The sequence below is a fragment of the Vicugna pacos genome, chromosome 7, assembly GCF_048564905.1.
Source record: "Vicugna pacos chromosome 7, VicPac4, whole genome shotgun sequence".
NCBI lineage: Eukaryota > Metazoa > Chordata > Mammalia > Artiodactyla > Camelidae > Vicugna > Vicugna pacos.
The window spans coordinates 32117774-32133899 of NC_132993.1; the positions used below are offsets into that span (position 1 = coordinate 32117774).

At 37.4% G+C, this 16126-nt stretch overlaps 1 long non-coding RNA gene across 2 annotated transcripts in view; it reads right to left on the reverse strand.

Moving 5' to 3' along the window:
* The window catches only part of LOC116278760 (uncharacterized), a 565251-nt gene that overhangs the window by 138454 nt on the left and 410671 nt on the right, over positions 1-16126 (reverse strand). For both annotated transcript variants that reach the window (XR_004188091.2, XR_012074328.1), the window contains exon 7: positions 14921-15017. This is a non-coding gene — a long non-coding RNA (uncharacterized lncRNA). The remainder of the gene's footprint in view (positions 1-14920; positions 15018-16126) is intronic.

Sequence of the window (16126 nt, forward strand, 5' to 3'; positions counted from 1 at the left end):
ATCAATACAGCAACAGTGGTCTTAAATGACAAATTAGACCAGTGGGACTTAATAGATGTCTCTAGAACACATATATCCAAAAACATTCTTTTCATGTACATCTGGAATGTTCTCTAGGATATATCACATGCTAGGCCACAAAACAAGTCTCAATAAATTTAAGAGGATAGAAATTATATCAAGGATCTTTTCTGAACACAATGGTATGAAACTAGAAATCAACTACAGAAAGAAAAATAGGAAAAAAAAAGTCAATGATGAAATAAAAAAAGAAATCAGAAAATACTTCCAAGACAAATGAAAATGAAAACAAAACTTTCCAAAATCTATGGGATGCAGCAAAAGCAGTTTTAAAAGGGACATTCACACTGATACAGTCCTTCCTCAAGTAACTAGAAAAATCTCAAAAATCTAACCTATCACCTAAAGGAATTATAAAAAGAAGAAAAAACAAAGCCCAAAGTGTGCAGAAAGAAGGAAATAATAAAGATTAGAGAGGAAAAAAAATAGATATTAAAAATAGGAAAGATCAATAAAACCAAGAGATTTAAAAAAAAAAAGATAAATAAAATTGATAAACCTTCAGCTCAGTTCACCAAGAAGAAAAGAGAGAGGACACAAACAAAACAAGAAATCAAAAAAGAAGAAATAACAACTGTTACCACACAGGTTTTTAAAAAATCATAAGCAAATAGTATAAACAGTCATATGTCAACAAATTGGACAATCTAGAATAAATGAAGAAATTTTTAGAAACATACAACCCGCCAAGACTGAATCAAGAAGAAACAGGCAATTTGAACAGACAGTTCACTAGCAGTGAAATCGAGTTTGTAATTTAAAAACTACCAGCAAACCAAAGTCCAGGACTGGAAGATTCTATAGGGGAATTCTACCAAACATAAAAAGAGGAGCTAATACCTTTCCTTCTCAAACTATTACAAAAAATTGAAGAAGATGGAACACTCCCAAAGTCATTGTATGAAGCTACCATTACCCTGATACCAAAACCAGACAAAGATACTACCAAAAAAAGAAAATTAGAGGCCAGTATCTTTGATGATTATAAATGCAAAAATCCTCAATAAAATACTAGCAAGTCAAATCCAACAATACACCCTGATCAAACTGGATTTATCCCAGGGATGCAAGAATGGTTCAATATTCACAAATCAATAAATGTGTTAACTGCATTAACAAAAAGGATATAAACCACATGATCTTCTCAATAGACACAGAAAAATCATTTGACAAAATTCAAGATCCATTTATGATACAACCTCTCATTAAAGTATGTATGGAGGCACAAATCTCAACATAATAAATGCCATTTATGACACACCCATAGCTAACATCAGATTCCGTAGTGAAAAGCTGAAAGCCTTCCATCTAAATTCAGGAGCAAGACAAGAACAAACACTTTCAACACTTCCATATAACACAGTATCAGAAACCCTAGCCACAGAAAACAGACAAGAAAAAGGAATGAAAGTCATCCAAACTGAATTGGAAGAGTAAAAGGCACATCACTGTTTGCAGATGACATGATACTTTATACAGACTACCCTAAAGTTTCCCACCAAAAAACGATTAGAACAAATAAAAGAATTCAGAAAAGCTGCAAGATATAAGATTCCTATACAGAAATCTGTTGCTTTTCTATTTACACACTAATAATTCACTATCAAAAAGTGAAAGTAAAAAAAAAAAATCTGTTTGAAATCACATTAAAAAGAATAAAATACCTTGGAATAAACTTAACCAAGGAGGTGAGAGACCTATACTCTGAAAATGATGAAACATTGTTGAAGGAATCTGAAGATGATACAAAGAAATGGAAGGACATCCTGTGCTCTTGGACTGGAAGAATGTTGTTAAAATAGCCACACTACCCTAAGCAATTTACAGATTTAGTGCAATCCCTACCAAACATCCATGACATTTATCATAGAACTAAAACAAATAATCCAAAATTCATATGGAACCACAAAAGGCCCTGAATTGCTAAAGCTATCTTGAGAAAAAAGAATAAAGCAGGAGCTATCACCTTCCCCCTGACTTCAGACTATATTACAAAGCTACAGTGATCAAAACAGGATGGTATTGGCACATAAACAGATACGTAAATCAAAGGAACAGAACAGAGAAGCTAGAAATAAATTCACATACCCATGTCAATTAATCTATGACAAAAGAAATACGATTATACAATGGAGGAAAAAACAGTCTCTTCAATAACTGGTGCTGGGAAAATTGGACAGCTACATGTAAAACAATGAGATTCGAATATTTCCTCACACCATGTACAAAAATAAACTTAAAATGGATTAAAGATCTACATATAAGGCCAGAAACCATAAAACTCTTAGAGGAAAATGCATTTAGAACACCCTTTGACATAAATCATAGCAATTTTTTAAAAATCTGTCTTCTGAGGCAAAAAATAAAAGGAAAAATAAATAAATGGGACCAATTTAAATGTAAAAGCTTTTGCACAGCAAAGGAAATCACTGACAAAACAAAAAGACAACCTATTAGGTGGGAGAAATATTTGCAAATGATATAATTCATAAGAGGTTAATATCTAAAATACATAAACAGCTTATATAACTTAATATAAAAAAAAACTCCATCACAAAATGAACAGAAGACCTAAATAGACATTTTCCCAAAGAAGTTATACAGATGGCTAATAGGCACATGAAAAGATGCTTAGTATTGCTAAGTATTTGAGAAATGCAAATCAAAACAATGATGAGATATCTCCTCGCACCTGTCAGAAAGGCTATCATCAAAAAGTCTATAAATAACAAATGTTGGTGAAGATGTGGAGAAAAGGGAATCTTTGCACTATTGGTGGGAATGCAAACTAGTTCAGCCACTCTGGAACACATTATGGAAGTTTCTCAAAAACCTAAAAGTAGAACTACCATATGATCCAGCAATTCCACTCCTGGGCACATATCTTGAGACAATGAAAATATTAATTTGAAAAGGTACATTCACTCCAATGTTCACAACAGCATTATTTACAGTAGCCAAGATATGGAAACAATCCAAGTGTCCATCAGTAGATGACCAGATTAAGATGTAGTATACACACATACACTCACACATATACACACTGGCCTATTACTCAGCCATAAAAAAGAATGAAATCCTGCCATTTGTAGCAAAGTGGATGGAACTAGAGGATATTATGCTGAGTGAAAGAAGTCAGAAAGAGAAAAATAAGTGCATGATATCCCTTCTATGTGGAATCTAAAAGATAAAACAAATAACAGTCCCACAGGCATAGAAGACAAACTAGTGGTTATCAGTGGGGAGAGGGAAGTGGGGAGGGGTAAAATTGGAGTATGGGATTAAGAGATACAAACTACTATGTGTGAAATAGATAAGCAAAAAAGATACATTGCATAGCATAGGGAATTAAAGCCATTATGTGGCACTATCTTCCTCCTTTCCTTCTACACCAGCTATGCCTCTTCTATATCTTCAATTCTCCCATATTCATTCTCTTATTGAATGAGCTTCCCCTTTTCTTTGAAACTCTCCCCATTTTCTTTTCCTCTGAACTTTTCAGAACCTGTCACTTTAAAATTAAGCCTTCTGAGCATCCAGTGGCTAAACATTTAATTTTTTTATATTCTCTGAACTAAAGCTAAACTGCAAGTCATAGTCAAAGATTTTCCCCAAATAACTGAAAATCTTCACAGATTTGCTGAGGAATTTAACATAGCCATTCAAACGTTACAAACCTGGATTTTCTAAACTATATCAGCTAGTGCATATGCTTGTCAGTGAAGGATAGGCCCTATATTGGATGAAAATCACTAACTGGGAAAATCTGGAACATTTCTAGAATTACAACCAGAAACTAGCTTGCTAACTTATTTGAGCAGGCTCTAGCAGTCTCTGGATGACTTCATCAAGCAATTTCCAGGGCTTTTCCAAAGACTGCTCATTGGAACAAAATTCAGGCTTGCACAAAAATCTGCTGAAACTATTCATGACTATTACAATAAACCAGATTTTTTTTAAAGAAAGAAAATTTTGGTCTTCCTTCAGATACTGATTCCACATGGGAAGCTTTTAACTCTATGTTTATGAATGGGCTGAAATGAGACCTTTCCCTTCTAGTAAAGCACAGCAGAAGGGAATAGGAAACCACATCTACTCCAGACTTAATCTGACAAACCAGTACTCTAGATGAGTCACCTAAACAGAAGACCTACAAAACTCTTCATCTTCAAATCCAGCAAATGAAGGCTCCTAAACTGTGGTAGAGAATAACCTTTGTTTTGTTTACAGGGACACCATGACCTGGCCCACGGGGATGGCTGCAAGAACAAAGAGTGCCTGCGGCAAGAACATTACAACAATCAACCAAACCCCCTCCCTTATTTTTTGTGTAAAAGGAGCCTGTATTCTGACTAGAGCAGGATGGTTCTCCAAGACATTAGTCTGCCATCCTCTTGGTCTGCTGGCTTTCTGAATAAAGTCGCTATTCCTTGCCCCAACACCTCACCTCGTGTCTCGATTTATTGGCCTGTTGTGCGGCAAGCAGAACGAGATTGGGCTCGGCAACAAAACAAAACCAAAAGTCTCCCAGTTTCTGCGATTTTTGCAAAGAGTCAGGGCACTGGAAAAGGGATTGTTACAAATTTAAGTGTTTTAGGTGCCTTCAGCCCTCTAATTAGCCTTTTCCACATCCTCCCAATTCTCAGTGATGAGGCTCTGAGGAACTACAGGGCCTCTTGCCAATCCTCCCTCTTAACTGGCTTGGGGAAACATTTCTCCAGACTGGGCATGAATCTCTTCCAGTCCTAACTGACACTGAAGCCACACTGTTGGTGCTCAGCCTCACTCCCATAAAACAGACCCTGCCTGGGAGTCCCAAAACAGTTCAAATAGTGGGGATCTCTAAGGAACCTCAAGAGTTTCGTGTCTCTGAACCGACCTATTTCATTTTGTGTATGTTCTTCGACAGATGCACACTCTTTTCTCCTTAGTTCCTCTGCCCCTATCCATTTAACAGGCAGAGACTTAGAGAAATATCATGCTGGGATTTCTTTCCCCCAAAAGGGGAAATAATTCTAGAATTTGACAGTAGTCATCAAAGTACAGGTATACATTGGAGATATTGTGGGTTCAGTTTCAGACCACTGCAATAAAGCAAATATCACAGTCAAACGAGTCACATATTTTTTTGGTTTCCCAGTACATATAGAAGTTATGTTTATATTACACTGCAGTCTATTAAGTGTGAAATACCGTTATGTATAAAAAATGTACATACCTTAATTTAAAAATACCTTATTGCTAAAAGAAAATGCTAACCATCATCTGACAACACAGGGTTGCCACAAACTTTCAATCTGTAAAAAAAAACACAGTATCTCAGAGTGAAGCACAATAAAGCAAAGTACAATAAAATGAGGTATACCTGCGACCAACCAGGTGAATTAAATAGCCCTTTGACATCTTTTATTTGTTCCATCTCTGACAGTACTAGAGCAGATTCTGGAAACACTGGTCATTTGTCCCCATTAAATCAGCTACCACTTTCCTCATGGGAAAAATCTCCAGTTGATGTTAGCAAAATTCACAGAGCTCCTCCCAGCAAAATTCAAATAGACCCCTTAAAACTTCTTCCCAGAATTAATCAATATCTTAAAAGTAAGGAAGCTCCTGAAGACATAAAGCCCAGAATAGATTACAAGGCTCCAGGCCTCATTACCCCGTGAATAAGCTCTTGTCTAACACTCCCATTTTACCAGTGAGAAAACCTAAGTGCCAATGGCGGAGGTTTGTCTAGGACCTCTGAGCAATAAACTGTTTTCCCTGGACACCCTGTTGTTTCTAATCCTCATATGTTACTGTGAACGAAATTTGCTACAAACCATGCCAGTAAACAAAGAGTGCTGAAACCATCAAGTCATCAGTGGCTGCCGCCCCTCACAGTGAAGACAAGCCTGCAGCCCAGCCCCTGCAGCCACTCACAATGGTGCACTCTGAGGCACTCAGAATAAGAAAGGAAAGGATACTGGCCCTAGATAGCTAGGTGCTTGTCAAAGGAATGAATTCAATGAGCCCAAATGTTTGCTTCCTCCCATACATAGAAAAGCACTGAATTCTTTAACTTGAGATGCCTGGTTTTCTTTAGATAGCAAGTAATCTTTTATTGTTTCAACTACCTGGTCTTTGTTGTAAAACTCCTAATATATCCTATCTCCACCCCTACCTCCCGGGCAGTCCCTCAGAGCAGTCTGAGAGGCTGAGTCCTCAGAATTGTCCACCAAATAAAATGTAACTCTCAACTTTTAGGTTGAGTATTTATTTCAGTTGACGTTACTAACATCCATTTCCCAAATAAGTAAATCCTTTACTATAATTATTTATGTAATGCATTGTTTAGTATTATATAGTTGAGGAAGCTAGCCAAAACCTTTCTGCCTCCACTTGAGAAAAAAACAATTCACTTGAACAGTAATGCCTCAGGGCAAAAACTGCCTTTTACTGAAAGCCCTTCTTACTTCTCATAAACCCTAAAGGCTGACTGGAATGATATAAAGTTTCCTAGGGGTTGTACTTTGTTAGATAATGTGCTTCTTTGCTTTCCTTCTCAAGCCTCCTGACAGGAAGACACCATCCACTTGCTAAAGCTTTTAGCCTTGAAGAGACATAAGGTCATCAAAGAAAAACTGCAATCTGTCTAAAGCCAGGTTCAATATTTAGGGCATCTGATATCGGAACGAGGGCTACAACTAGATCCAGATAGTCTTCATGGTGTCCCAAGTTGCCCTAAACCCCAAACTAAGCACCAGCTGTGAGGTTTTCCTCAAGCTAGTTGATTATTGCTGAAACTGGATTTCAAATTCCTCTCTTATGGCCAAGCCTCGGTATGTTCTAGGTATGTTCTATTCAAGAATAGCAACTCCAACTTTATGGGAAGAACAGATGACAGCCTCAAAGGAGAGTTTAATGAGCCTCTCATTAAAGGAGAGTTTGATGAACCCACCTGCCCTTGGGCATCCCAATTATCAGATTTCTTTTTCCCTTTTTATATATGAAAAGGAAGAGAATGCCCCTGGGGTATTTACTCAAATACTCAGGGACTATTGTTATGGAAACGACAGGCCAGCCAAGAAACAAGCACCACTCAGAGGGTTGGAGTACTCAGATGTATTATGCCGGTGGGCTCAGAGGGGCTTCTGCTCCGAAGCTCTGAGCACCCCCAAGATGTTCACGTGAGATTTTATAGGGTAAAGTACAAGCTTGGGGTATTCGGCCAATAGGCATGGAACAGCTTTAGCAGCATCATTATCACAAAAGTGGAGGCAGGGAAGCAGCAAACCAACATTCCAAAGCGAGATATATCTCTTTGAAAATCCAGCTGGCTAGCAAATAAAATCATGAACAGCAAACCAACATTAACTTAAATTTACAAGTTAGTCCAGCAGAACTCAGATCAGTATTCCAATACTTAGATTTGTGAGTTATCTTGTTAGCCCAGCCCAGCCTCTCCTTCACATTCCTAGACTTGTGAGTTATCTTGTTAGACCAGCCCGGCTTTTCCTTCACACTATCACTGACCCATAGAGTATTAAAGCCAGCAGCTGGGCCCCGGGGCATGAGGACACCCCCCAGAGTTGGAGCCATTATGGCTACTGCCCTTTTGGTTAAGACCACTAAGAAAATCATTGTGGAATCCAATTTAACCATTTTCATACCTCGTACAGTAAAAGCTCTCCCAAATTCTCACTCTCAGCATTTCTCAGGGGGCTCACCTCTTAATGAAGTCCTTTTGTTAACTGCTTTTCACATGACTTTTGCATAATAATCTTAACCCTGCTACTCTTCTCCCCGCATTATTTAATGAAGTACCTCAGGACTGTTTAATGCTGACAAATAACCTTCTGACTACTCAGGGTGCTTTGCAGGAAATTCCTTCTGGCAAGGCTGACTTTCCGTGGTTTAAAGGCAGTTGTTATTTAAAAGGTGACAATGGCAAATACTGTGCTAGGCAGGCTTTTGCAACTCCTCTCAATGTTGTTGAGACAGCGTCTTTACCTACGGGTACTTAAGCCCAACAGGCTGAATTGTACACTGTTATATGGACTTGTGCTTTAGCCAAGGACAAAACTGCCAATATTTATACTGATAGCAGATATGCTTTCAGAGTAGTTCATGGCTTTGGAATGTTGTAGAATCAACATAGCAGCAGAAAAAAAAAATTTTAATGGCACCTATATTCAGGAATTATTGGGTGCAATACTTTTACCTGCCTCTTTACCTATTGTTAAGATTCCAGGGCATTCTAAACTTGACTCTCTGGAAGCTATAGAAGATCATCTTGCTGCTGTTTCTGCAAGGAATGCTGCCCTTAAAGGCACCAGCAGCAGCCAAACCTCTGCTTTGAATATTTCTGCAAATGATAATTCAGAATCACTAACTAGAGAAGCCCAACAATTGGCCTCAAAAAAGGGAAAACAAAAATAGAAATGTAACAATTCTTGACTGGATGAAAAGAGACAGGTTTGGACCAAGTAACAGCCAAGTCCTACCAAAGACTCAAACATTCCCACTCCTCACCACTGTACATGCATTAAGCTATTGATCTCCTGACAAAATTATAGTCTTCACGAATCAGTATTTGGTGGGGAAATATTAACAGGACTGCAAGAAGTGCCTACCTCACTTGTCTCATTTGGGTGAGGAACAACCCAGGGAAGCGTGGTCATAGTGCTCCCAGACTTTTTAAACTGACAGATGGACCATTAGAGGTCTGGTAAATGGATTTCGTACAACTTACTCTGTCTCATGGATAACAATATGTTTTACTCATGGTCTGTATGTTTTCACACTGAACTGAAGCCTTCCCTTCAGATTACTGACTCTCTTGTGGCTAAAGTCTTTTTGGGAAAAAAATGATCCCCCACATAGGGAACTCCTCTCAAACTTCATAGAGATCAAGGAACCTATTTTACTGGATGCTGGATATTTCAGCACATCTACCCTGTTTGGCTGGTTTTACAATACTGTCTCTGTGCTTGCCACCCTCAGTCCTCTGGTTTAGCCAGATTCACTAACAACATTATCAAGACTCAATTGGAAAAATTTGTAGAGGCTCTCCAAATACATTGGCCGAAAGCATTGCCGTTGATCCTTCTAAACCTCAGATCTGCCCTTTTGGAACCCATAAACTCTCACCCTTTGAGATAGTCACAGGATGCCCAATGTACTTGACTCCTACTTCTTTTGACCCACAACTGCTAAAAGGAGAGATACTCCAATGTTGCAAAGCCTAATTGCTTCTATTAAAAATAACCAGGCTTTGGTAGAGTGATCTCTTCTCAGTGCGCTCTCCAGAGACAAAGATCTTAAGCATCACACCTTGCAACCTAGAAATTTCACCTACTGGAAAAGACCCTCTGGAGGAACTCTCTTCAGCCTCCCTGGAGAGGTCCCTGCAAGTACTGCTAGCCAAACCTTGTGCCACAAAACTCCAAGGAATAGGTTCTGGAATTCATGTGACATACATAAAGAAAGCACAGAAACCAGATAGGACCTGCACATCATCTGGTGATGTGAAAGTAAACATTTCCCATAAATAAACTAATGACATCTGATAAGACACTTTTCCCAAGATATAAGATATCTGAACCTGGCTTATTGGAAGTTTGTTGTCAAATCTTTGATGAAGACATAACACTTCAGATGATCTCCAATGTCTATGATCTTGATGATGTATGAACTTTAGATAAAAAGTGCCTGAGCATTCTCCCTCCTACTCCTCTTTGTTAATTGAGTGTGGTCTCAGTAGGTTTGTAATCTGTGCACTTTCCCTCTGATGTGAGACAGTACGCCCAAACAAGGTCTTTTCCTGGAATTGAGGGACAAAAAGTCACCGAAACTAGAAAACCTCACTTGATCAGTGATGCTTTCAGAGACAGATCTTGGTCAAAAGGGGAAAATATTGCAGCAACATGGATGGACCTAGAGATCGTCATTCTAAGTGAAGTAAGCCAGGAAGAGAAAGAAAAATACCATATGATATCACTCATATGTGGAATCAAATAATAATAATAATAAAGAAAAAAAGGACACTATGAACTCATCTATGAAACAGAAACAGACTTGTAGACATAGTAAACAATCTTATGGTTACTAGGGAAAGGGAAACATTTGGGAATCTGAGATTTACAAATGTTAGCCACTACATATAAACATAGATTTTTAAAAAGTTTCTTCTGTATAGCACAGGGAACTGTGTTCAATACCTTGCAATAAATTTTAATGAAAAAGAATATGAAAATTAGCATATGCATGTAAATGCATGACAGGGACCATTGCGCTGTACATTAGAAATTGACACATTGTAATTGCTTGTATTTCAATTTTAAAAAAAGTTAAAAAAAGGGGGGGAGCAGAAATGTTTTAAAAAATCCACAGAAACCTCAATTAGAGTCAGAAGATAAGAAAGAGGACATCTCATGCTTTTTGATTATAGCAGAACCCAGCAAGAGAAAGAAAAACTCCTCTTCTTTCCTAGCGAAGACTCAGCCAATGAAAAACCATGGACTCTGTTTGCTATATCTCTCCCAACTTCCTTTTCCCCTTTATACATTTTCTTCCTTTGCCACGCAGGGGACTCACACACGACACTCTCTGGTTGCAGACCCCAAATTGCTGCTAATCGCAAATAAACTTAGTTAACAGATACTAAGCACTAAGAGCAGTGCATGGCACACATGCAGGACACAGGGAATGTGAATTCAATGTCTTTCTGTACAAGTATGGCATAACAATTTTTCCATGTCCGGACTAACTTCTATTCCTTTTCTAGAGGGTTCTGCTGAAGACACAAATAAGCCTGCTATGAAAGACAGCAGTGATACCCAGGTCACAAATGCACATATTCACAGGACTAGGAATGTCAGTGCAAAGTGAATTGCACTGGGTTGCAAGGGAAAATAAGGGACAGTGGAGACAGGAAAGTTGGGTGATATATGCAGAACCAAAAGAGGGCTGCTACCATTTAATACCAACTGAGTGCTCTCCTGTGGAGCTACTGTCCTGTGGTTGACAGAACTTTTGATTTCTTTCCAAGGGAAGTCAGAGATCATAATTTTGTAAGAAATGTCTGTATTTGTAAAAATACTGACATTTAATTAAACTTCTAAAAACTATATGGGCACATCAGAATCATCTATACCCCAGATCCAGCAGTTAGCTGCTAATATGAGATTTTTAATCATCTGGAACTGGGGGGGAAAGGCTCTGATGTAATGGCACACAAGACCAGTAAGTTTCGATGAGGGTACAAGAAAGAAAGATTTGGATCATTTAATTTTGTTCAAGGAGAGCAGATCCAAGGTCTTCAGCTATGTATCAGATAATTCTGTTTGGTTTTTTCCCCAAGTAATAAAAACCACATATCCTTGATATAGTCTCTGTTCTAGAAGTATTACACGTATTACTTAATATTCAAAGCTACCCCGAGAAAAGCAGTTTGTTTTACCTCTTTTTACTGATTAAAGGAACTGATAGCCAGATACGCTATGGATGTGCCCAGGATCCCACCTCTAGAAATGGATGGAAAAAGACTGCAGGGGAGTCTGCTGTGAGACCGAAGAGCACTACAGGAAGGAGGATATGAGACTGATGAGGCACTGTGTAGTTCTGCCTAGAATCTGCCTTGTACAGCATCCACTGATGATCACCAGTCCCAGTAGGCCAACTCTAGGAATTTCAAGACATCACATAATGGGCCTGTCCTAGCTTTAATAGTAAATAGGCCAGCTTGTATGCTGTTCGGTTCTGCAAATACTTATACATATATTGTCATCTTTCTTCCCTCATCATCATGCTGTCCACACCAGCCCATCTGTTCCATCACCCGCACCCTCCTCCCATATGAGGGTGTTACTCCATCCTCAGGGAGTGCAGCCACCAACACTGAAGCAGAAGAATGCAATGACATAATGGGGACTGTTTTGTTTTGTTTTTTTAAATCAAATTCACACAGAAAATGCAATGCCAGCAAGAACTCTGTCAGGTCACAGCTGTTTCATGGTGAGTCATCCATCACTCTGAGGACTATCCCACATGGACCAAAGCAATGAAATCCCACACACAGGGAATAAATAAAGTCATGCTAACTCAGGAATGCCTCACATCAGATATTTGCAGGAAACTTTTAAACTGGTTAGGTGAAGAGTATGCAGCATTGATGTATCAACAAACTATGAGTTTTTTTTTTTTGAAGGAACTCTGAGAATATGAGAATTTTGAGAGTGAATGATTTAGTTTTGCATAGAGAGAACTGCATTCTACCAGAGCTTTGGAAAAATATATTCTTTCCTTTGCCAAATAAGAAAAAAAATTCAATAAATTAAATTGCTTTTAATAGGACCCACCAACAGACCCTTAATAAGCCCACTAGGAGAAACAGACAGCTGTGAAATAGTAATATTCAAATTTGGTCCAAAATTTCTGACACTCTCAGAATATGTTGATATATCGCCTGCAATGAAGCCTTGAAATTTCTATTCTATTAGGATAAGGCATCATGTTCATGAAATAGTAGTAAGTGGTCATGAAATATATTAACATGGATTGACCTTCTCTTGCAAAACGGGTATCTTGGGTTGAGGCTCTGAATGGAGACTTTAGGTAGCCCTAGGCATTCAGTGTGCTGCCCAAAGGAGAAAGGTTATCACTAAGAGAAAAAGAAGATGCCAAATAAAATTTCTCCATTCTGATACATTGGCCCAGGGCTGTTCATCTTGCCCTGAAGTTTTCTTGGAAAATAAAATAAGGAAAGAAAAGGAAGAGAAAAGTAAAAGAAAAGGCAATGATTAAAAAACAAACAAAAAACAAAAAAGGCAATCAGCCAACCAAACAAAATTCACTATCACTTCCTTGAAACTGGTCTTTCTTGTAAGTAACCTCCATATTGATGAATTCAACGATGAGTTCTCAGTAAGACTAGACCTTACTAACTTAGATTATTTTTTGTTCCTGAAACTTTTTTTTCTTTCAGGAAACCACAGTCTCCTGGGTTTTCTTCTGTCTCACAAATTCCTTTACTGATTCCACTCACTTTTCCCTACATGTAAACATTAACACGCATTTGGATTGAACATTAGAATCAGTCCTTAGAATTGTTTCATATATACAGACACTTGCACGATGATTTCATCTAGTTTCAAGGCTTTCAATGTTATCTCTTCGTGGGCAATACTCGTCTTCATAGCTCTAGCATGGAAATTTTTCTTAGTCCCAGGCCCATACATCCAATGGACAGGCTAGCTTCCACTTGCTTTATTGTGTTTTTTCTGGATTTATTTTCTGGGTTTATTTTTAGTGTTATTGTTTTAAAAGATGAATAATACATAAATATAGACCAAAGTAAGTATGATCAAAAATCCTACCACCCTGAGAAGACACCAGTAATGTTTCAGTGATCATAAGAGAGTATCTGTTTTCCCACATCCTTGGTATGTATTGTTTTGTAAAATACACCAAATTTTTCAGTGTATGGCATTTTCTCTTGTTAGTGCAACTGAACACATCTTAATATGTTCAAGGGCCATTTATATTTTTTTCCCTATGAACTCTCTGCTGCCTGTTTTTCTATCAGGCTATTGATCTTGTCTTTATTTTCTTGTGCTCTGCTTCCTTTTACATGGTTACACATATCACTGACTTCTTGCTACCCTCAATGGTTGGACCCCCTCCACTTACACAGTTTTGGAGATTTCTGGTCATCTGTTTGTTTGCTTGTGAATTTTTTATTTTGATATAATTTCAAACTCATAGAAGAGTTGCAAAAATAGCACAAGGAATTCCCATATAATCTTTACCTAGATCATCAGTTGGTATATTTTGCCCCATTTATTTTCTCTCTCTCTCTACATGTATACGGCGAATTATAAACATACATACTTACAACTTCAGTATGTATTTCTTAAGAACAAAGACATTCTTTTGTATAACCATGGTACAACTATCAAAAATCAGAAAATGTAACTTTGATAGAATGCTATTATCCAATTCACAGTTCATACTCAGACTGTCAGTTGTCCTAATACTTACTTCTTTTTCCCATACAAAATCCCTTCCAGGATCACGCATTGTACCTAGGTGCCACATCTCTTGCCTCATGTAATCTTGTACAGCTTTTTAGTCTTTGTTACTCCTGATTTTAACGTTTTTTGAAGAGGACAGATCAGCTATTTTGTAGAAAGCCTCTGCATTTAATGTATCTGACACATTCTTTTTAAATAAAGCTTACACATTTTTGGCAAGATCGCCACAGAAAATATGTATGCTTTTCAGCATCAGCAAAAACGTGAGGTTGGTTTGGCCTGATACTGGCGTTGTTATCTTGTATCACTTACTTAAAGGCATATCCACTAGGTTTCTTTACTGTGAGGTTACTTTTCCCTTATGTAATTAATGAGTTATTTGGAGAGAAATCTCTTGTACTGTATAAATACTCTGTTTTTCACCAAGCTTTCACCCACTAGCTTTGCTATCCATTAATGATTTTCTAATTGCATTATTTCTTCTATATTTGTTAGTTGCCATTTTATTTAAGGAAGAGCTTTATTTAATCATCCTTTACTTATTTGTATTCTGACTTGTATCAGCTAAGACAAATGGATTCCTATTTCACAATCCATTTCTATCATTATTTCAATTTATCCTCAAATTATCACAGGTTTGTCCAAAGGGAGATATTCAAGTTGGCTTCTTATTCCTTTGATTACATCCCCATCATTTTCTGAACACTTTATTAGTTTCTAACACAACAAGATATTCCAGATTCATCTTCTATCCTACATGATGCAGACCTAGGATCAATTATTTCCCTCCAAAGTGTCTTTGGTGACCAAAATGATGTACTTACTTTGAGCAGGACTGCAGAAAAATTCCAGAGCACCTGAGCAGGAATTGTGGATGGTTCACAGAGAGGTTCTGTCTGAGCTTTAACCTTTTGACAACTCCTATGGGAGAGCAAGGGGAAAAAGTGAAAACATGACATGGGAAAGAAAACAGGTTTCCCTGCCCAAAGTAGGGGATGGTGCTGGCTGTCTTGGCATTTTAGAAATGTCAAGAAATCTGTTGGATTTTTATTTTCATAATTTTATAATTCTTATTTTTTAAAAATTATTTTTATATTTGCATTTCTCATTTTGATTTACTTCCGGATTTTTTAAAATATAATTCCGCTTTTCTCACTGTTTTTGCTATTTATTTGTTATTCACTTTTTTTTCTTTTTGATTTTGGTTATTTTTGTGGACTAGATTATATTAGTCTGCTAAACCTGTATAAAACAGTAAAAAAATTTGTGAAGGCATTAGTTACATTAAGAAATCAGCAAGGACCAGAGAAGTCAATGTTCCAAAGAGAACAAACATGTAGATAAGAGAATCCAATATTCTGCTTCTTGAGGCATTTTCAAATCTATAACATATAGCTGAGAGATTGAGAAGCTGAGCATAAAACAGTAGCTGGGAGGCTGAAAAGCTGAACAGAGCTTTCAGAAGTCTTATGATGCTGGAAGAACAAGAATTAGAAATTAAAAATCACAAGGAGGTGGGATATTGGTTACCAGCCCAGGATTCCATTGGGACCATTGAAGAGTTACCATTTGGAGGGTGTAAGTGCAAACCAGAAATAACACACCCTTCAAAAGTATTGAAATAGCTGTTTGAATTAGGGAAATATCCTATTGATTTAAGATTATCAACTCAGTTATTAATTTTCTGCCAACACAAAGGAAAATCTAAGTGGAAATTAAAACACCTCAAATTATATTTATGAGAATTTATAAGCAGTGTTTCTCATCCCAGCAAAAAATTTTGCACACCAGGAGACAAGATCAGATGACCAAAACAAAAAGAAAAAGCATAATGTAGAAACAGCATAATATGATCCAGATATTGGATTTAATTAGACATCAACTCTAAAATAAATGGTATAGTGAAATAAGATGTTTGATAAGCCAGAGAACAAAATGAAGAATTTTGGCTGAGGGCTGGAAACTCTGATAAAGAATCAAGCGGAAAATTTAGAAATAAGAAGTGAGAAATAAAATTAAGATTCAGTAAG